The sequence below is a fragment of the Macaca thibetana genome, chromosome 5 (assembly GCF_024542745.1).
Source record: "Macaca thibetana thibetana isolate TM-01 chromosome 5, ASM2454274v1, whole genome shotgun sequence".
Taxonomy (NCBI): Eukaryota; Metazoa; Chordata; class Mammalia; order Primates; family Cercopithecidae; genus Macaca; species Macaca thibetana.
In genome coordinates, this window is record NC_065582.1 from 25996686 (window position 1) to 26020133 (window position 23448).

At 35.3% G+C, this 23448-nt stretch overlaps 1 protein-coding gene across 3 annotated transcripts in view; it reads left to right on the top strand.

Annotated features, from left to right (window-relative positions):
• MARCHF1 (membrane associated ring-CH-type finger 1) overlaps window positions 1-23448 on the top strand; it is an 828885-nt gene that overhangs the window by 517467 nt on the left and 287970 nt on the right. The gene's annotated exons all lie outside the window — the stretch shown is intronic.

Below are 23448 nucleotides of genomic sequence, written 5' to 3' on the forward strand. Positions count from 1 at the left end.
TTACAAAATACTGTAAACTGGTAACTTATGAACAACAGAAATTTATTTCTCATGGTTCTAAAGTCTGGAGTCCAAGATTAAGGTGCTGGCTGTTTTGGTGTCTGGTGAGGGCCTGCTTTTCTGATTCGTAGATGGTGCCTTCTCACTGTGTCCCTACATGGTGGAAGGGGCAAATGAGCTCCCTCAGGGTTCTATAATGACACTAATACCGTTTATGAGGGCCCCACTCTCATGAATTAATCGCCTCCCAAAGGCTCTACCGCCTAATATCATCACCTTGGGGGTTAGGATTTTGACATGAATTTTGGGAGGATACAAATATTCAGACCTTAGCAGTTACATAGAAATGATGACCTTGAATTAACCTTAGTGAGTTGATATTAAGAGAAACCATCTGAAAGAATAGACTTTCACTTGATAAAACATAGAAAGAGAAGTGAGGATCTTGCTTAAATCCCATCCTTAGATTGTAAGGGGAGGGCTGAGGATATGGAGAGATGTGTGCAGAACTACTGGGTATTCAAAGTTTTAGGGAATGGTTTCCTTTTGAAATTGTCATCTGCATTGTCTCGTCTCACTCTGAAATGACTTATGTATTATATTTGGATAGCATAAAACTGTGGGGCATGAGTTAACACTACTAAAACATTGTATTACGTAATAGGTATGCGTACAGCTGTACTTTATCAGGTACCATACTATAACCAAGCATTTTTAAGTAAGAAAAAATTACTGCTCCTGTGCTTTAGTGTGTACCTCCTACTTCATGGAATCATAGAACAAAAACCGTAAAAACTGTGAGCAAATTTTTGGACTGGCTTTCTGCCTATAATTGGGTAACCTAATAATAAACCTAATAACAGCTTCATTTTACAGATATGCACTGGGGCCCACGAAAATTAATTGACTTTCCCAGTGCCACTTATCTAGTAAATAATAAAAGGGTTACTAGGAATGGGACTTCTCAAAACAATGCTTTTTCTGCTACACCTCATAATCTCAGTTTCTTGATGACATTTTCTTCACATTCAATTAATTTTAATATAAAGAAAAATATATCAAGTTACTAATGGAATGAAATCCAGTAATTAAATCTAATGCTGTATTACAGGGGTAACCTCTATATACTTTAACATATAACCCCCAAATCTCAGTTTCTTAACATATAAAATAAGAGGTTTCTTCCTTGTATTATGGGCTGATGTGTGTTGGCCAGCTCTCCTTGGAGGTTCACTGCCAAGTCATGATTTAAAGATCCAGACTTCTACCATCTTTTGATGCTGCCTTTGTAAGCACATGGTCACAGAGGAAATGGAAGAGATTGTGTGGAACATCGAGCATGGGCCATTATGGAGCAGCCTTGAATGCATGGACATCCTTCCATTTCAGACCCAACAGAACTGCAAGGGAGGCTGGCTGCCTTTCTATGTGGCCAGAAAAAGGAGATGGAATTAATGGGCATATAACCCATCTCTGCCACAGTCCATCTTACTGGTCACCAGATATTCATGTCATGTTCCATTATCTCCTGAAAAGAGATGATTACTCTTCACGAGTGACAATTCAAATTCTTTCAGTCACTAATTTCAGCACAAATTCATGATCTCTGGTTAGCCATTGTCCTCATCAAATGATGAAAATGAATCACCCATGAACAATTTACCTGCATTTTGCAGTCCACTTCCCATGCACCTAATATAAAAGAGAAGCATAGGAAAAGGGAAACCACAATAAATTGTGATACTTAGATAAAGAATCAGGTACACGTGTCAATCACAGGCACAATCCTGCTGGAAAGACATTATAAAGTCTCCCAATCTAGAGGTCAGCAATAGGGTCTGAACACCTCCCTGGGATATCCTCCTTGTCCATAGTTCCCTGTAGCCTCTGGCTATGACTTCTCAGATATTTCTCTTTTTCCATTGTCCTGTTTAACCGTGTTTGAAGTGCCTATTGAGAGCTATATTACCTTATTTTTTTTCCTGTTTGGGGAAGATAATGGGACCTAGAGTTATTTTAAGTTTTAAACATTTAAGTGTTATATTCCGGAATCATGGGATTTTAGTACTACAATACCCTGAGATCTCAGTAGGGTTTGCCTTGAGTCTGCTACACAAATGGAACTTTTCAGTGGCCCTTTGTTGTTCAATGCTTTCATCAATGTCCTGTTCCACCATTTGGGCTTTAGAAGAAACCAGCCATTTTGCTCAATAAGTCCTGGAAACTTCTGTATTCTGTTTCTCTATGTATCTGCCTTCACACTAGCCACTCATGTTTCTCTTGTAATACCCTGCCAAATGTAGCCAGTAATAGTCAACATACACTATTAAAGTTTTGTGTTCCAATCTCTTTTGAGTATTGCCAGCCCAGCAGACTCACTGTCTGCCTCTCTAGTTAATTCAAGCAGCAGTTTTACCAAGAGTTTTGACAAAACATTATGCAACTAGAAGGCTTTCTACTTTTGAATCACTTTCCTTTCTACCCGTTACCCAACCATTAAAGAAATACTATATATTTTAGATTTGTGCTATGGTGGCACAGGCTTTGTCTTCAAATTTCTGTATTTCAATGGTATAAAAATTGGAGTACAGTCAGCAAAACAGAAAGAAAACAGGCAATTTTAACAAAGAGAATATAATATGCAAAAGTATTTAATCTGGTATTGGAAAGCTAACATGTCAAAAAGATTCACAAGTTTAATATCTGTAGAAGTAACAACCCTTCATGCAGAAGAGTAACAAAGGGAGGAGGCTGGAATTGTTAGAACCTGAAAGGCTAGAGGACAAGCCCCTCAAAACTGTGTCTTGGTCCTCTGAGGAGGAGTGCATCTCCCCAGATACAGGTACCTCAGGGGTTCAGAGGTTGGATCCTGTGGATCTAGGACCCACACCCCTGAAGAGGATGCACTTCTCTATTTTTATACATTTGGGGTGGTGGTGGTGCAATAAGGATAGTTCAACAAGTGTAAAATAAACTTAGAAACTGTACCCAACATCCATTACTGATCTAAAGAAGCCTTCCTGGAGTGACACTGACAGAAACAGAATAAAGAATGAGTCGTTTGTCCTCCTGACTTCTAGTTGTCTTCAGGACTACCATTGGCAGAACCCAACCAAAAGCATAGTGGCAAAGAAGAAATCTGGTTTGAAGTCTCCCAGCTTTAGGATCTTGAGGTAGAATATAGAAAAATGGGTTTAGGGTCAAGAGGCAACAGTATAGAAAGTTAAGGATAGGAGCTTTAATAAATAAACTCAGACATTTCAGACTTAACATGACAAAGGTTTGCTTTTGCTCACCGGTCAGTCTGATACAGATACTATGACACTCCAACAAAAAAAATACAGAGTTCTCCTGCTGCTATTATATTATAAATATGGCTTTCGAATTTATCAGAGAAGAGAAACAGTGGGAGTGGGTAATCATGGAGATATATGGTTTAGGTTTGGAAGTGATATGCATCACTTCTACCCTGATACCTTTGGCGGGAAACCAGTGACATAGACTAATGGATCTTTAGGAATGATGAAAAATACAGTCTTCCTATATAACCTGAATAGGGAAATTGAAAGCATTTAGCCAGCCTATATCACAAATGCATTCCTTCTTTGGTAAGTAGCCTGCTTATCCTACATTTCCATTTTATATACCCATGCTTTTATTATTACTATTTTGCTGTCATCCAGAGCAGTTGAGGCTTTCCAGTACAAATTATACCCCATCTAAAGATGACTATAATAATGATGGTGGCTGATTATTATGTTCCAAGAACTTTTCTAAGTGTTTTACAAATAATCTTATTTTTAATACTTAACTATAATTCGGTATGGCAAGTGTGATAATTACCCCCATTTTATAAATAAAGAAACTGAGGTATAGAGAAATTTTAAAACCGTCCAAGATAACTTAGGTAATAACTTGTGAAAATGGGAATCCAACAGTCCAATCAGTCTCAATCTAGAGGGCCACTCTATCACGCCTTTCTCAGGTTAAGGGGAAGAAGACAGTCATTATTTGGATTGTACATATTTGGCTAAACACAAAGATTATAAATGAGATAACAATTCATTGCACTGTGGCATAAAGACAAATAGGATATTTCCTTTATAATCTAAGATTATGCATATCTACTAGATTATTTTCTGCTCTGCATTGACTGACTTATAGCTAGTCTCATAGTCGTTTTCCACATACAATTCTCTATAACTGACCTGATTGAAAAGAGTAGTTTTCTTTTCTTTTTTTAATCTGTAGAGCAATTCATACTACCCGCATTTTAAATTCAGAAAATATTTATTGAGCTTAAAATCTTTCATAATGAATAATAACCTTGAAGGGTTTAGAAGATTATGCTTATTAAGCACATATCCTCACAACTGTAACCTAAGGGTGGGATGTGGCCTCATCTTGTATGATAGCCAGGGGAGAAACCTCTCTCTTTTAAATTTAGCGTAACATGATTTTACTCTTTAAAAACAAAAACATCTTATACCGACTATACCCTTAAGGAATTTACTGAATCAAATCAGAGTTTCAATATTAAATTTAAAATGAGAGCAAAGGAGATCATAAGAATCAGAAGTAAGAAGGTGAAACATTTTATGAGGATTACAGTTGAAAAATCCATGGAAGTCAAAACAAGAAGATTAAAAAAGTGTCATTTTAGATGGTCAGCAACGACTCCAGAGAAAATTACACTCCTATAATCAATGATGATTTTTTGAGGCTCCAAATAGACTGTAGTTACAAAAAAAAAAGAACAAAGTGTCATTCTATGTGTCTGATAGAGGTGAGTTGCCACTTTCAAACATATATTCATCAGATCAGAGCACACTTTCTAACCTGTGTATTATATTCCAGGATGAGATGCTTCTTGCTCTAGAAAAAAATTAAAGAAGAGAAACTAGATAAGAAACTCTCAAGGAGAAGTATGTAATACACATATATGAAATTAAAATGAAAAATGACTTGTAATCAGACATATATTTATAAAACTTTTCAAAGCAGTCTTTATGTCCATCGTTTCATTACAGCTACAACCCATTGTACTCAGGTACAATGCAGATTTAGTTATTCAAACAGATAATGAAATAGGACTGTTAAAAGTTTAGGCAATATACTCCAAATCATAAGAATTTAGATCTTCTAATTTTTAGGTTATTTATACACAACACCCATTATGAGAAGTTCATCCTGTTGTTTGCACAACACCAGTGGAAAGACTATAACTCGGGTGCAGTGGCTCATGCCTGTAGTCCCAGCACTTTGGGAGGCTGAGGCAGGAGGATCATTTGAGGCCTGGAGTTCAAGAGTAGCCTGGCCAACATGGTAAAACCCCATCTCTAATTAAAATACAAAAAGTTAGCCAGGTGTGGTGGCAGCTACCTGTAATCCCAGCTACTTGGGAGACTGAGGCAGGTGAATCGCTTGAACCCAGGAGGCAGAGGTTGTAGTAAGCTGAGATCTCACCACTGCACTCCAGCCTGGGTGACAGAGCGAGACTCCATCTCAAAAAAAAAAAAAAAAAAGAAAAGAAAAAAGAAAAACTGTAATTTGAAAAGGTCAAATAAAGAAAAAAGGTAGTAGCAGGTAAGAAGGGAGGACTGTTGAGCTTGGGTTCTGTCAGATTTTATTGCCGAGATTTTTCTAATTTAACATAAAAAATCTCTAGAAATAAAACAAATTTACTGATAATACATGTTTTGCAAGTCAAATTTTCAGCTACTGAATCAAATACCTTCTTACACAGCCTCAGTATTAATAAAACAAGCAGCTAAAAATAATCAAGTTTAATTTTGTCATAATCTTTTGTTTTCAGAGTAGATGTGTTGAAAGTTTCAAACTTATGAAACTTATGAAAGATCAAGAATGAAAATTATATACTTTTATTTTGACTTTAAGAAGTGTGTAAATGAATTTTATGTTTTAATTGAGTAATCTTATCATTATCAGCTTATTGTTGTTCTAGTTCTTGTTACTCATAGGCCGTTCAATTATCCTTTGTTTTAAGCTAAACCAGCCTTAAAACAAAGGGTGTTTTAAGGGTGTTTCAATACTAGGGTGAAAGCAGCCCCTAGACTTGAGAATTTTTTTTTCTTCTAGAATCCCATTCTTTATTATTTAATAAACACTGTCATTCTCTGGGTATCGTACAGAAAACGATCTGGCTTTCACTCAGTTCTTTGTGCTCTGTTCAAGCTGTTTATGCATTCCACGAATTTTATTAAGTTTTTATTATATTCCTTGAGTACAACGCATGAACTGAGCAAAAGTGGGATTGTGTTTTTCTTACAAAACTCTATTAAGCACAATATCTTGTATATTAAACCTTTTCTGCCTATTAGAAATGGCAATGCCTTAAAATATGGAAGAACTAATCATAAAAATCAAACAAGTCCGAGGTGGTTTCTGTGATCAAAATACAATGTAAAAGTTTCAGAAACTAAAAGGATTATAAAATTACATTCTGTTATACTAAAATTCTGCCTTCAGTAAGAATCTAGAATATTGCAGTTTCTCCAATGCATATGACAATGAAACGTAAATTTGTCCTTACAAAGAAACCAAATTTACCGGTTAATATTTACCAGTGACATCCTCCTGACTCTCTTCCAAGTTATTCCCATCTTCTACTCTTAGTCGATTACAAGGTTAAAGAAAATCATACATCCACCTACAGCAAATGGACCAGAATTGCCCCGCAAACATAGCCTCTGTTGGAATCCAAATAAATGGTAAACAGAAAGAGGAGGTTGAGTATATTAAATTTCTCAGTAAACCTATTGCCTTATTTCCAACAGACTCACCCTTATTTCTTTTAGTCTCTGTGCAAGTGGGCCAGTTTATTATACAGTGGCCTTAATGCATTCTGAAAAGAAATCAGGTCAGAGCAGATAGAGTTTTCAGCTGTGTTTTTTTTTTCCTCATTTTTCTCCCTCCTTTTAATTCTTTCTTATTCAATCATGTATCAGTTATTTTTCCAACTGCTATTACAAAGCCTTTGCTAAGTACTGCCGAAGGCAATGGTGAATGAAATCTAAATTTTTATTAGAATAACCATCACAAACAAATGAGAGAAATTAAGCTAAAGATGCAATGCCTTTTAAGAACTTTGATTTTTGTAGGAAAGTAAAATCGTTAAAAATTATCCCAATGGTTGTTATGGAAACAGATTGAATTGAAGAATGCAAAGGGGAGACTGATGCTTTAAACTTCACACCGTGAGGAAAAAATTACATTAGCTGTGCAGCTTAAAGTATCGTATTAACTTTAATTGTATAGTTACTGAACAATGTCAAAACATGATTATTCACAATAGTAATAATTGATCTAAAAATGCTCCTTACATGAATAAATCGTTTCCTCTAAGGAGTAAAGTCGTGAGATCATGTTCACAGCTGCTCTTTATCAAAATGTGTCGTGTCTGTCTGCTTAATTTAGATATAAATGACATTGTTAGTTCCTCTGAAAGGTGTTTAATTCTTAGTGGTTGTTTAATTCTGCTATGTGTATAGTGTTTAGAACACTTTAGTTTTTTAATATCTTAATTTCATTATCAGAGGATCAGTGGGTGGACACTCAAATAGGAGAGGCCCTATGTGTGTATGTATGTGTGTGTTTGTGTGTGTGTGTGTGTGTGTAACTGAGGTACATTGTTTCTCCTCATTCACAGATAACAAAGATGCCAAAGGTTTCTTCTTTGTCTTTGCTTTTGTGGGAATGCTTTTATGTTTTATAAAAAGGGAGCAGGCAGGACAGATTAACCTGATCGTTGTTGAGTCAGCTTGGTTTTGCCTCAGAATAAAAATTGTAACTGGAAATAAATGGGACCTGTTAGAATAGGACTTAACTATCCAGAGCTGTTTCCATGTAAAAGACAAGTGAAATAAATAAATTATAGTTCTCAAAGAAATTTATGTATCAAGACACAATAATTAATAATACAATCATAATATTTTAATGGTTTTTCTAAGCCAAAGAATTTGGATGTGTACTCTAAAAGTTCGCAGTAACTATGAAAGTAATAACCCTTCTTCTTACACAGAGAGAAATTAAGATCCAGAAAGATTAGAAAAGTGGTGAAACAGGAATCCAGAGTCCTATATCTTCCCAGTCCTTTATGCTGCTTCATAGAGAATGTTTTGTTCATGTACATATTTGATAGACCGTTACATGATATAGCATGACGGTTCTTAACCTGGCACAATTATTCTGATTCTCCATCTGTAACACACAAGCTTCATAAGTCCACTATCAACCACCAGGTCCATTACAGATAGTACTGTCTAATTTATGAATTGTTTAGTATTCGGCATTGTACATCATTAAGTTGCAATTTTGGGCTCCATAGCTGTTTGTTATCATGGAACAAAATAGGAATAAATGAATCACAGAGAAAATGAATGATTGGCTATATTCACATTCAGAAATATTTGAATCACAGTAATCATCCAGTTGGAAAATATCTTCATTAATTTACCTGGCTACTCTATATTGAATCAGTTGTATACCAAACGCTATCCTACGCAACCAATATGCAGTTTGTTTTTTAAAGGCACAATCCTTCTCCTCATTAACCTAATCACATGGCCTTGGCAAATAATTTATAACTAAACCTCAAAAAGCAATTGCAACAAAAACAAAAATTGTTAAGCAGGAACTAATTAAACTAAAGAGCTCTGCACAGCAAAAGAAACTATCAACAGAATAGACAGACAACCTACAGCATGGGAGAAAACATTTACAAGCTACGCATCCAACAAAAGTCCAGAATCTCTTAAAAACTTAAACAATTCAACAAACAGAAAACTTAAACAATTCAACAAACAGAAAACAAAACACCATAAAAACATGGGCAAAAACTAACACAGGAACAGAAAACCACATACCACATGCTCTCACTTATAAGTGGGAGCTAAATGATGAGAACACAGGGATGTATTGTGGGAAACCCATGCTGGGGCCTTCGGAGAATGGAAGGTATGGGGAGGGAGAGGATCAGGAAAAATAATGGGTACTAGGCTTAATACTTGGGTAATGAAATAATATGTACAACAAACCCTCATGATACAAGTATACCTATGTAACAAAACTGTACTTGTAGCCCTGAACTTAAAAGAAAAATTTTTTAAAGAATAAAACAAATTGAAAAAAAAAAATGGGCAAGGGGCATGAACCAACACTTCTCAAAAGAAGACATACAGGCATCTAACAAACATATGGAACAATACTCATCATCACTTATCATTAGATAAATGCAGATCAAAACCACAATGGCATACCATCTCACACCACTCCAGAATGGCTATTATTAAAAAATTAGATGACAATACATATTCTCACTTATAAGTAGGAGCTGAACAATGAGAACACATGGACCCAAGGAGAAGAAGAACACACACTGGGTCCTGTCGGGGTTAGGTGGCAGGAGGAGAGCATTAGGGAAAAGAGCTAATGCAGGCTGGGCGTAGTGCCTAGGTGGTGGGTTGATAGATCCAGCAAACCACCATGGCACATGCTTACCTATGTAAAAAACCTGCACATACTGCGCATGTACCCTGGAACTTAAAATATAAAATAAAATAAAAACAGATGTTGGCAAGGTTGCAGAGAAAAGCAAACTCTGATACACTGCTGGTGGAAATGTACATTAGTTCAGCCACTGTGGTAAGCAGTGTGGAGATTCCTCAAAGGACTTAAAACAAACCTGCCATTCAACCCAGCAATCTCATTACTAGGTATATACCCAAAGAAAAATACGGTGTACTATCAAAAAAACACATGCACTCCCTTGTTCGGTGCAGCACTATTCACAATAGCAAAGACAGGGAATCAACCTAGATACCCATCAATGGTGGACTGAATAAGGAAAATATGGCACATTTCCACCATGAAATACTATGCAGCCAAAAAAAAAAAAAAGAAAAAGAATAAAATCATGTCCTTTGCAGCAACATGAATGACACTGGAGGCCATTATCCTAAGTGAACTAACCCAAGAACACAAAACCAAATACTGCATGTTCACACATATAAGCAGCAGCTAAACACTGAATACACATGGGCACAAAGACGGGAAGCAATAAACACTGGGGACTTCTTGAAGAGGGAGGAGGGCAAGGGAACATAAGTTGAAAAACTACCTATTGCACCCTGTGCTCACTAACTGGGTGAGGGGATCATTCATACACCACACATCAACGGCACACAATTTACTCATGGAACACACCTGCACATGCCTTCCTTGAACCTGAAATAAAAGTTAAGAGAGAAGGGGCAAAAAAAAAAAAAAAAAAAAAAAAAAAAAAAAGACAGACACAATGGGTATTCCCAGTGAACAGTGAAGAGAAGCGTGTGTCAAACAAATTCTTTGGGAATGAAACAAGAACATGTAAGTGTATTTGTATTCGCTCACTTGACAAAACACAGGGTAGAAAAAGAACACGACAAAAGCAAATATTGCTAACCTTTATTGAATACATACTACGGGCCATGAGCCCGACATGTTAACAACTCACATAATCCCCACCACAGCATTATAAGAAATGTACAAACTCCTCATTTTGTAGAGGAAAAAGGTAAGTAATTTGTCAAAGTTTACCCTGTAAATAAATCAATGTTTAGGATTCATGCTCTAAGACACTCTTCTGTGCTGCAAAAAATATGCTCAGGTAAAGATACAAATAGTGACTTCATTAAAAAAAAAAAAAAGCTTAATTTAAATTCATGCTTAACGAACCGTTACTAAACACTTATTTTACATATATATGTAATATTCTCTAATACACACATATACATATATATCTTAGAGATACATGATTCTCAAAATAGGCCTCTAATGTAGATACTATGCTCCCCATTTCACAGATGGGAATCTAGAATTTTGGTTAAACATCTTGCCCAAGGTGACACATTAAGATTGGATAGATAGATAGATATCAGATATACCTGATATGGCTGACTGATTATCCTCATGGGTACAAATAATTATCTACTACATTTCTGGAGGAAGAGGTAAGGTTGTTTGATAGATTCTCTTTTTTAGGTTTAATTTGTTTTAACTTTTTAGCATAATGTCATTCAGGAAAGTATTCAACATTAGAAGACAATTCCTTAGGTTAAAAGCCAAAAGCCACCTCTTAGTTGATGGCCCGTTAAATTATTTTTCTATCACCATAGTAATTGTCAACTGTAATTATTAGGTGAAATAGTCCGTAAGTACAGCTTTGTGATTCCACATTAAGAAACCAGCAACTCAAATGCTGATATGAGAACTTAGACACCTGGTTTCTGTGTGTTTGATGCAGCCTACAGGAATAAAATTTAATTTAACAATCCAGTAATTCTTTAAAGATAAAAAATGAAATAGCTTTTCACACTGCAGTTACCAAGTTGTCAACTTCCACAGACACATTGTCATACCAACCAAATTTTATTACACATATTGCAATGAGACTGAAAATAAAAATTGGTTATCTTGTTTTCATGGGTTGAGTAATTTCACCTATGGAAATTAGACAAACTACAACTATCCAATGGGCATAACATTGCTGATGTCGTTATTACCTCTTACTATGTGAGAATAAATTTAAAAATTAGTGCAACTATATGCATAACTGCATTATTAAAGCCTAGAAACATATCATTAACTATATTTTCTGTAATTTCTTATATTTAGGTTCCACTGCTACTGGCTCACATTAATTCTTTTTTTGAAAAAAATAGATTGTATTTTATATAGCAATTTTATGTTCTTAGCAATACTGAGCAAAAGGTGTAGAAATTTTTCATATACCCCAGCCCCTACACAAGCATAGTCTCCCCAACTGTTAACATCCCCAAAGTGGTCCATTTGTTACAGTTGATGAACCTGCATTCGCATGTCATAATGACTCAAAGTCCGTAGTTTATATTGGAGTTTACTCTTAGTGTTGTACATTCTATGGGTTTGGACAAATTTATAATCATATGTTTCCACCATGATAGTAGCATAAAGAGTAGTTTCACTGCCCTAAAAATCCTCTGCTCCATCTCTTCATCCCTCCCTCCTCCCTAGCCCCTGTGTATTAATTTTTTTTACTGAAAGAATTACATTCTTTTACCTAATCTTAATACAGTGTGTGCTAATCTTGGAGTTACTACAATACGTTGAGTTTGCTATACAAAGGTAATGCAGTACAGAGACTTTAAAAAACTTTTTATCCATAAAAAATGTTTTTTTCCAGATTTATTGATGTATATTTGCAAAGCAAAAAATCATATATACCTATTTAAGATGTATACCATGATGTCTTTTTATATGTATACATTGTAAAATGATTACCAATATCATTAAAGTATTCATTACTTAACATAGTTATGCATATTTATCTCTGTGTGGCCAGAGGGCAGGGGTGACTTAAGGTCAATTCTTAGGAAATTTCAAGTATCCATTGCAGCATTATTAACTAGAGTCACCATGCTTACATTAGATTACTGAATCTTTGTATATTTTCACGAGCATCTCCCCTTTTCCCCCACCTCCCAACCCCTGGGAACCGCCATTCTACTCTGCTTTTGTAAGTTCAACTTTTTAGATTCCATATGTAAGTGCGATCATACTTTTATTCTACCTTCTCATTTTCAAGGGACAAAGTGATGTTTTCTTCTAATCACGTTAAACTATTGGGTACTATGCTCACTACCTGAGTGATGGGATCAATTGTACCCCAAACTTCAGCATCACACAATATACCCATGAAACAAACTTGCACAGGTACCCCCAAATCAAATAAAAGTTGAATTTATAGAAATAAATAAATAAAAGTAAAAGTGTTTCATTCAAATCATCTGCCTTTTTCTACTTCCTTTCTATACAAATGTCTGCTTTCCTTTCAGAGGGGTAGATTGAACACATCCCATTCCCTTCCTAGGGACCTCCAAAAAAAGGATTGTATAAAAACACAAAAAGGAAAAAAAACATTACAGTGAATAAAGATTTCAGTGAATTTCAGAAATGTAAAAGGCATAATTTATTTCATTTCTGTATCAAGTGTGATGTCATGTTTTTCTAGAGCCATCTCTGTTTCATCCAAATGATAATTAGATTGTCAAATTTATTAACATAAAGTGGGTCCTATTGTTCACTTAATGTCTGTAAAATCTATAGTGATGTCATTTTTTCTGTTCAAATATTGATATTTTGCTTAGTCTCTTTTTTGTGATATTTCTTGCTAGTTATGACCAATGTTTGCCAAAGAACAGACTTTAGGCTTTTTCAATCTTCTCTATTGTACATTTGTTTTTTTCTTTACAGCTCAAGTGAGATATATTTTACATATCATTAAGTTGATTCATTTAAAGCACACAATTCAGTGGTTTTAATGTATTTACAGAGTTGTGCAACCATCAGTATAATCTAATTCTGGAACGTTTTCAGTATTCCAAAAGAAACTTGTATGCATTAGCAGTTACTCACCAGCCCTTCCTCCATTCCCAACCAGCATTTGCCTCCTCCAACTGGGCAACTATGATCTACTTTGTCTCTGTAGATGGGTCTAATCTAGACATCTCACATGAATTGAATCATGCAATATGTAGTCTTTCGTGACTGACATCTTTTATTTAGCATGTTTTTGAGGTTCATCCCTGTTGTAGCATGTGTCAAAACTTCACTTCATTTTATTGTCAATAATATTGCATTGTAAGAATACAGCACATTTTATTATCTGTCCATCAGTTTATTTGGGCTGTTTTCACTTCTTGGCAGTTGTGAATAATGCTGCTGTGATCATTCAAAATGCAAGTTTTTATGTGAACCTATATTTTTATTTTCTTGGTTAGATGCTTAGGAGTGGAATTGATTGGTCTTATGGTAACTCAATGTTTAACAATTTCAGGTACTGAAAAAACATTTTCCATAGTGGTTATACTATTTTAAATTCCTACTAGGAATTTATGAGAATTTCCATTTCTATTCTTTTTTTCCAACACTTGTTATTGTCTGTCTTTTTTCTTATAGCCATCCTAACTGGTATGAAGTAGTACTTTATCATGATTTTGATTTTGATTTCTCTACTAACTAATAATGGTGATCTTTTCCTGTGTTTATTAGCTATCCATATATCTTCTTTCAAGAAATTCCTATTCAACTTTTTATTATTACGTTGTCAGAGTTATTTTTGTATTCTACACACAAGTCCCCTATTAGATACAAGATTTACCAATATTTTCTTTTAGTTTATGGGTTGTCGTTTTACTTTGTTAATGGTGTCCTTTAAAGTATAAAAGTTTTTCACTTTGATGAAATCCAACTTACCAGTCTTCTCTTTTATTACTGGTGCTGTTAGTGTTATATCTAGGAAACCATAACCTAACCAAAGATCACAAAGATTTACTCCTGTGTTTTCCTATAAGAGTTTTGTAGCTTCAACTCTCACATTTAGGTCTATGATACAGTTTGAATTAATTGTGCATGGTGTGAAGTAGAGATCCAAATTTATTCTTTTTCATGAATGCAGTTATCATAGCAACATCTGCCACTAACTTGGAAGACAATTCAGTTCAATTATCTTGGCCCTTATACATTTGTTTTTAATTCAGTTATTTTGTTCTTTTGAGTTATTATTTTCTTTCTGCCATTTGCTTTGGGTAAAACTTGTTTATTTTCAAATTTCTTGATAAATATACTTATATCATTAAATAGCCACTTATTTTCTAAAACAGTTTTCTTTCCATATCCATGAGTTCCATTTATGTGGACTCCACATTCCTGGATTCAGCCAATGTTGGAGCCAAAATAGAAAAAATATTGTGTCTATACTGAACATGTACAGACTCCTTTTTTCTTGCCATTACTCCCTAAAAAATGTGGTATAACAACTATTTCCATAGGGTTTACACTGTATTAGAAACTGTAATTAATCTAGAGATGATTTAAAATACATGGGAGGATGTGCATATGATATATGCAAATACTAAACCATTTTACATCAGGGACCTGAGCATCCACAGATTTTGGTATTTTCAGGAGTTCCTGGAACCAATCTCTCACAGATACGTGGGGATGGCTATATGTGCATTTTAAGGCTATAAATTTTCATCAAAGTATAGCTTTCCCTATATCACTGATTTGATCCAGGAAATACACTGTTTTAAAATTATTATTTGGTTCCAAATAGTCTTGTACTTCCATTAAGATTTTTTGACCCATCTTAGAAGGATATTTCTTATCTTTTAAACTTTGAAGAATGTTTTTAGTTGTCATTTTATTATTGATTTTAATCCTTTGAAATTTGTTACAATTGCTTTATGTAACACAAAATGGTAATTTTGGTAAATTTTCCATGTGTAATTGAAAATGCGTTTTGCAGTTATCAGGTGCAGTGTTTTATAGAAGTCAATTAGCTAAAATTTGGCAATCATGTTTTTGATATCATGCACATTTATTGATTTTTTGTTTACATGTTTCAGTAGTTATAGAGACATGTTAGTGTTTTCCATTATGATTGTTGGCTTTTCTTTTTAATTTTGTTAATTTGTTTTCTTTATATTTTGAAGCTATGTATTAGTTGCATAAAATTATATTTATATATTCTTTTGTGTATTGACTGTTTTATCATTATAAAATGTTCTTCTTTAATAGTTTTGTTTCTTTTCTTAAAGTCTACCTTGATGTAGTTTAGCTGCATCAAGTCACTTTTTGAATCAAGTTTTTGTTTGAAATGTATTTTCATGTTGTTAACACATTTTTCTCTGTCCTTATATTGAAGTTGTATCTCTTTTATGCAGCTTATAAATAGTCATACATTTTAAATTTGCACTGAAACTATTTGCCTTTTATTTGAGTTTGAGTTTATATAATGACTTTTAATATTGGTGTTTAAGTCTACCATCGTACTATTTTTTTTTATATTGCAGCTGCTTTTTTGTTCACATTACTTCAGTTTGAACATAGCTTTGACACTTTCTACTTATGTGACCATAGACAAGTAAGATTTACAGTGTTGAAATAACTTCACCAAGTCTGTTAGCACTGGATCTAAAATTCTGTCCTTCTGACTCATATTGCTTCCCTTAATTGTGATTCATGACAATGGTATGTTTGATTCTGAATCTACCAATAATTAGTGGTGTGTCTTTATTTATGTTAGGCACTTAACTTTCTTATGATTATACAAATATGATAACTGTCTTATGGTTATGGTATTTTTAATTTTCACAAAAAATGCATTTCTATTTCTCTAATTCAGTCCTATATTATATACAGAGCAATTATTAAAATACACATTAGAATGGCTTCTGCCTCAACTTGGTCACTTAAAATTAGACCTCCTCAAATTTTTCTCCAGTTACTCTGTGAGGCTTCGAGGGGGCTAATTCACATGAGATCAGAAACAATACTTCTGTTGTAGTCCTGTCATCAAGCAGACTCAGTGCTCTTTGCTGCCAATGGTGCACTTGGTATCTCTGCTTATTGGGGGTCACACTTACCTCTGCTGATGACTACAGCTTCTATTACTCAGTTAACTTTGGCCAGATGGACCCTCTATTTCCTCATTTTGCCTACTTTATTCTAAAGGTAGAACTTTATTCCTCATAGCAGAGAAACTAGGAGGCATCTTTTAACAAGCCCTGAAATATAAGGTAGAGTAAATGTATATCAAAAAATAAATTACAACTACCCTGTAGGTAAGGATCTGAAGATGGGTCACTATAAGGCCAGTTCCTTCCAATTACATGGAAAGATGTTTATTCTAGAGGTCTTCATGACAATTCTTGGCATTATAAAAAGAAGTACATACTTCATTCAATCTTGCCTAATACCATTCTAGGTTGCCCATCACCAGCCTAGGCCGGGAGGAACCATGCCACGCTAAATCTGGTTCATTTTCTCTTCCAAGGGGCCCTTTGTTATATTATTTTCCTTATCTACAGCTGGAGTAGCTGAGATGAAGACATTTCAAGCAAATTACTTTCTTGTCACCAAACCAGGTAATAATAAATAAAGAAAAAACAATCATTTCTAATTATAGTATGTTAACTCTCCGTATCAAAGGGTTATATGTACCTTTGTAAAATGCATGTGAAATTCCAAAATTGATATACATATAGCCAAAATCTATATATGAGTGCATACCTCACGATAAAAGAAAAAAATTGGCCGAATTAAATGTAAAGTTTAATTGAACAATGAACGATTCGCGAATTTCACAGCCTCCGGAGTCAGAGTAAGCTCTGAAACTGCAGTACAGCTGCACAGTGGAAGAAGATTTATGGATAGAAAAAGGAAAGTGACATACAGAAAATGAAAGTGAGGTACAGAAACAGCTGGGTTGGTTACAGTTTGGAGCTTGCCTTATTTGAACACAATTTGAATTATTGGCTACATTTTATTGGCCAAAACCTGGAGATTGGCACAAGTTTAGGCAACTGTCTGTCTACGCCTCCACTTGTTATGGTTCACGTTGTACAGAAAACCTTTAGACCAAACTTAAAATTTGTAAGGAGGCAGCTTTAGGTTAAGCTTGATTTAAAACTCATCTGACTGCCTGTTTAAACTGCCTGTTTAAAAAGATTCCTGACTGGGATTTTAAGAACTTCAAATGTGGTCTTATCCATTTCTATATATTTATTATAAATGATAAGGAGAATGCTATCCTAGTAGTTATGATGGAATTTATTCCCCGAAATATAATTAATATAAATAGTTACATGGCCCTGGCATGGTGGTTTATACCATTAATCTCAGCACTTGGGGGAGACTGAGTGGAAGGATCACTTGAGGCCAGGAATTTGAGATCAGACTGGACAACACAGCAAGACCCCATTTCTACAATAAATTTAAAAATTAGCCAGGCATGGAAGCATGTGCTTTTAGTCCTAGCTCCTAGTGCGGTTGAGGTAAGAGGATAGCTTGAACCCAGGAATTCAAGGTTATAGTGAGCTACGATCGCAACAATGTACTCCAGCCTGACCAACAGAACAAGACCCCATCTCTAAAAAAATAAATAAGATTAAATAAATAATTATGTGCATCTATAATAATAACATAGGTCAACCAGGAAGCTGCACTGATCTGAGTATAATTATAAAGGGATTGACTTAAGAGCCAATATGTGAAAAATAGCTTTATTTCCTTATAACACTCTATAGAGATTGAGAAAATATAATAAGTTATGTATGTCCTTTTCTAATTATAAATACCACTAAATCATTTGGAAGGACAAAGAGCATTCTACACAATTTCTCAATTAGTAAGGTTTTTTTGGCAGGTTTTTATCAGGCACCCAATTCCTGCTGCTATTCTCCTAAAGTTACAACTTCAAAGTACTACAAAACAAGGTGATTTTTCACAGGCTTTTATTTCTGTGTCAAACATGAAATTAGTTCAGGTGCTGATTTACAAGTACAATTTTTTCTCTTGTTTTGTTTTTGTTAGAGAACACATTGTCTCTTTCTCCTTGCAACAAAACCATGTTGCAACTGCATTTGTTTTTTAAATATAACAAGACAACACATAAAATGGCTTTTTGCTTGTCAGAATGGCTGAAAAATAAAGACAGGATTCTCCGTTGGCCTTGCTGCTCATTTGTGAACATGGACCTGATGATGAAATTGTAGTTCACTCTGTTCTCCTTTCTTCTAATTGCCTCAGAAAAGCTTTGGTTGATGTTACACAAGGGTGTGCACAATAAACTGAAACACATTATTCTACAGTAATTGCCCCCATTTCCATTGTGATCTCTGAATTACATCCACTTTATTCAATTGTCTTTCTAAATAAAATGACATGCCCCACACCACGTTATTCCTTTTTTCACACAAAAGCAGCCCAGAGCACCTACTCGGGGGCAAAAACAATAAATAATATTTTAGATTCAACTTATAACTGAGCTAGATGAAAGAAACTAATTTGTCAAGTTTTTTGAGTTTTTACTAGGCCTTTCTAGTTTTGCCAAATGAGTTATAATGAGTTATAATAACAATCAAAAGCAACTTAATTTGTCATGTCACTGTCCCAATAGCTCATTTTATATTCATCCCTATTACATGCATTGTGGAGAATAGATACTATTACCTCCATTATACAAACAATAGAAGCTTGAAGATGAAGGGATTTAAGAAGGGTCGTAAAACTCATGTGGAAAAGACCAGCATTGCAGTCATGTATTCCTGGCTTTTGACCTTGCTGAGTCCTAATTTGTTCTTTATTCCCATGGATCTGCACATATACTATATCTCTATAGAGGGCATCACAATTTAGCTGTTTTCCCCATTTAGAAACAACATCTCCTTTTGTCATGTACCTCCAATCTCCTACTCATTGCCTTGTTAACTCTGCCTCATATACCTTTTCAATCTTTCTGGACTTCAGTCATGCCTTCATTGTAATGGCTTCCTAATTTGTTTATCTCCTTTGAAATCTTACTAGTTCTAATCTGTTTTGAGCTTTGCTTGAAAGTTTTCTTTCCAAATCATACATGGAACCCAGCACTCTAGAACCATCAATAGCCCTGCCATTGTCTATAACACAAACTCCAAGCTTGTTACGTGTGGTGCATGAATGAGGACCTTCTCACTCAAGCTCTATATCCACTAGTCATGAATCCCTGAAGTGGTTCAAGCTCTGCCACAGCAAAGAATTACCACATACACTGCAAAAATTACATTAGAAATGCTGGATTTCTGCTGACAAATTTCTCCATACCCATTTCTATTGTCTTCCAATATTGTCATGAATTGCCTTTCCTTTTTCCTCAAACATCTGATTTGGCAGTTTGGCTTTTGATTTTCCTTTACTTCTGTTTGGATTTGGATATAGTGAGTATCCCAACCTTGGACTTTATTTTTGTTTTTTAAAATTTAATTAATTAATTTTAACAGACGGAGCTTTACTCTGTTGCCCAGGCTGGAGTACAGTGGCGCAATGAAAGTTCACTGCAGCCACCAACTCCCGGACTCAAGCAATCCCCCCACCTCAGACTCCCGAGGAGCTGGGACCACAGGCACATACCATCGTGCACAGATAATTTATTTTTATTCTTACTTTTGTAGACATGAGGTCTTACTATGTTGCCCAGGCTGATCTTGAAGTCCTGGCCTCGAGTTTCCCTTCCACCTCCATTTCCCAAAGTGCTGGGATTATAGGCGTCAGCCACTGTGTCTGGCCAATCCTGGACTTTAGACTTGGTTCTAACCTGGTGATTGTTTGAGGGCTGCACCTGGACAATTTCTTTGGTTCCAAAGAGAGAAAATTCAGTTCAGAGACATCTGGCCCCCACACCCTTTGTCACTCAGGGTTCACTGCAGAAAACAGAAACTACACAAGGAGTCAGTTATGAAGGGAATTTAGCCGTAGGAAAGGCAGAAGAAATGTTTGGCTGAGCTTTTTGTGAAGACTCCCAGAACTATACCCACTGATGCACCAAGGCAAGTATTAACTCTGAGAACATTACTAGGATGATGCTTGAAACAAGAGCCCCCACCAGTACCACCAAAACTGCATCTCAGAATCTAAAAGATTGGATAACATGCTTCAGTGTTGCTGCTGGGCGTCCTTATCTTTTCATAGCTTTGGTTTCCAGTAGCAGCTACCACACAGCAACAGAAGGAATTCTTCATTTCCACTCATCTCAGCTTTTTCAAATCTCAGGAGAGCATACACTTTGTTTTTAATAATTTTTTTTTATTTTTCTTTTTGTTGTTGTTGTTGTTTCTTTTTTTAGAGACTGGGGTATCACTCTGTTGCCCAGGCTGGTCTTGAAGTCCTGTCTCAAGTGATCCTCCAGCCTCAGCCTCTCAAAGTGCTGGGATTACAGACATGAGCCACTGCAGCCAGCTGGAGAGCATATAATTAATAGGACTGAATTTGCATCTAGAACCCTATCTACAAGGAAATCTGAGAAAAGCAGTTTTATCTTTTCAAATCTAGAAGGAGGGAGGAATAGAGGATGAGTGAGCCAGTTCAGAGGCCTCAGCATCCTGTCCACCCCAGCTCCTGTGCTACTTCTCTGAGAGCTCCAACATTTCTTTCCTCTCCTCTCCATATTTTCTTTATTTCAGGTAGAGAGTTGCCTCCTTTAGTCCAATTTGAACCATCAACGTACTATGATTGTGCTGGTACGTGTATATATCTTCAATATATATTTATAAAATATATAAATTTACATATATTTTATGTAATTATACAATTATATGTTTAATATATATTTAAGAAAAAAGCAGTGTAAAAAGAGAGATGAAATATTCCTGGGAAATCTATGAAAAATTTCAAGTATACTAGCTGCTGTTTGATCTAGTCTGCATTTATTCTTCAAATGCTAAAGCAGATAAGAGACTAAAGCTAAATGTAAGATGAATCCTACTGCAGAACTTTTTGAACATTTAAGTTAAGTTTTTGGAGGTTTTAATTAAACTGTTCACAGCAATTTACCCACAAAATCCTGAGATTTCAACATTGCTCCAGGTTATACACAATATGTTTTAGAAACTAAACCAAAAACTGGACTGGCTAGATAATATCTATCTGCTATTTGAAAAATTTGTTTCAGAAACTTAGGAAGTCAGGCAAGGCCAAGTTATTAACCTGTCTGCTGGGAAAGGTGAGAAGCTTATCTCATGTGTACAGTGGGGCCTGCGGTCCAATTGTTTGCCTAATTAATTTACACATAAACATAGCTGTTCACATTCCCTTCAGTACAGAACTGTGAAGAAAAATCTAAATTCATAATATACATTTGCATTGCCAAAAGTAACGCTGGCAGAAACAGTGTTTACAAATTTAAGTGTTATTTATTTTTTTCAATATTTGCATACATGTCATCCAGTCCAGGGGGAAAGCAGTCTTCAATATTGTCTTCCTTTTACCCTGAGCCTGCATGCACTTCCATAGAAATTCAGGGAGAGGGATACTGTGTGGTACTGAAAGAGCAGTAAGGAGATTTGGCAACTCCTGAATTTTGACTTTTCTCGCTCTGTGGGTGACTTAAATTGGCATATATTAAAACAGGATAGTCATAAATATGCTAGTGATAGAGGGTGTCTATAATAGGTTTTATGAGAGACTAGTCAAGCACCTTGAATTTTGGTTTTCATGTTAACTAAAACAGTACCTCCAGTCTTTCTATGTCTCTGTATGGCAGAATAGGCATGGACATGTTCTTACCATCCATCCCTTTTCAAGATATGGTGGTGGTCCACAAACCATGTTGAGCCAGTGACAAAGTATATACCTAATGGTCACAAATCACACTGATTAAAGATATATATTTATTTTTGAGTTTTCTTTCCCCTCGCCCTTTTGGGTGTGAAGGATTTCTGGCTGTGATATTCATCACCACCCTGACTTGACAGGGTTGGTTCAGATGCTCAGCCTGGCTGGCCAAGTGCCCTTCCCTAACTCTGCCCCTCATGAATCTCTCCTGAACCTGCATGTTCATTTGAAGAGAATGACCTTACCAGCAACAGAGACCTTCAATCAAGGGGACAAACAGCTCTATACCTCTGTCTAGAACCTGCAGAATGCTTTCATTTAGCACAAAATTCAAAAGGTGAAAGTTATAATTGTTTTTAATCAATTTACCTTCAAAAAATGTCTAGAGTCCATTGAACTTGCTTTTTCTCACACTCTCCTGTTACACAACACAGACTTACGTGGCCAGAATACCCAATGTTCAGGTTGACGATGAAATTTAAATATTGTTTTATGGTCCACAGTGAGTTGCTTTGCCAATCAACATTTTTTTCCTTTTAAGTTGTTTTGAGGCTTTGTGTGTATGTGTGTGTGAAACTTGAAATCATATTTATTTCTATTTTTAATGTAAATACCTCCTTATTTCTTCCTTTTTTTGGTATCAGTATGACTTACTTTCCGAAAAGAACTCTTAACACATTAATGACTATGTTTTTACTTTAACTTCTTTAAAATATTAGCATTAGTCCTTTGAAATGTGCCCTCCATCCAGCTACATTACTTAGAAGTTTTGTGCATATAAGAAAGATAACCACAGAACAAAAGTCTATAAAGACTGAAGCATTAGGTTTCATCAAAAAATGAGGAAAGAAAGAATGATGTAAAAAGTAAAAGTAGTTATGAAAATCAGTTGAAAAACAGTTATTTTTCATGCTTCATTTCACGCATCTATAGGTTGGTCCAAAAGCAATTAAAAGTACTTTGCCATTAGAAGTAATGGCAAAAACCTCAATTACTTTTGCACCAATCTAACAGTATCATTCAAGATGCTTCTATAAGTTAAGACCAAGTGTTCAAGAACATTTTTAAAGTAAACCAAAAGCATACGTTTTCAACCAGGATGAACATCAGAACTGCTGAGGAGAATGATTGTGTGTGTGTGTGTGTGTGTGTGTGTGTGCGCGCGCGCGCACGCACGCGTTTGAAGGTAGGATGTTCGTATCTGTCCATCATCTTAAATCCACTGAATCAGCATGCATAACATGCAGTCCATGAACACAT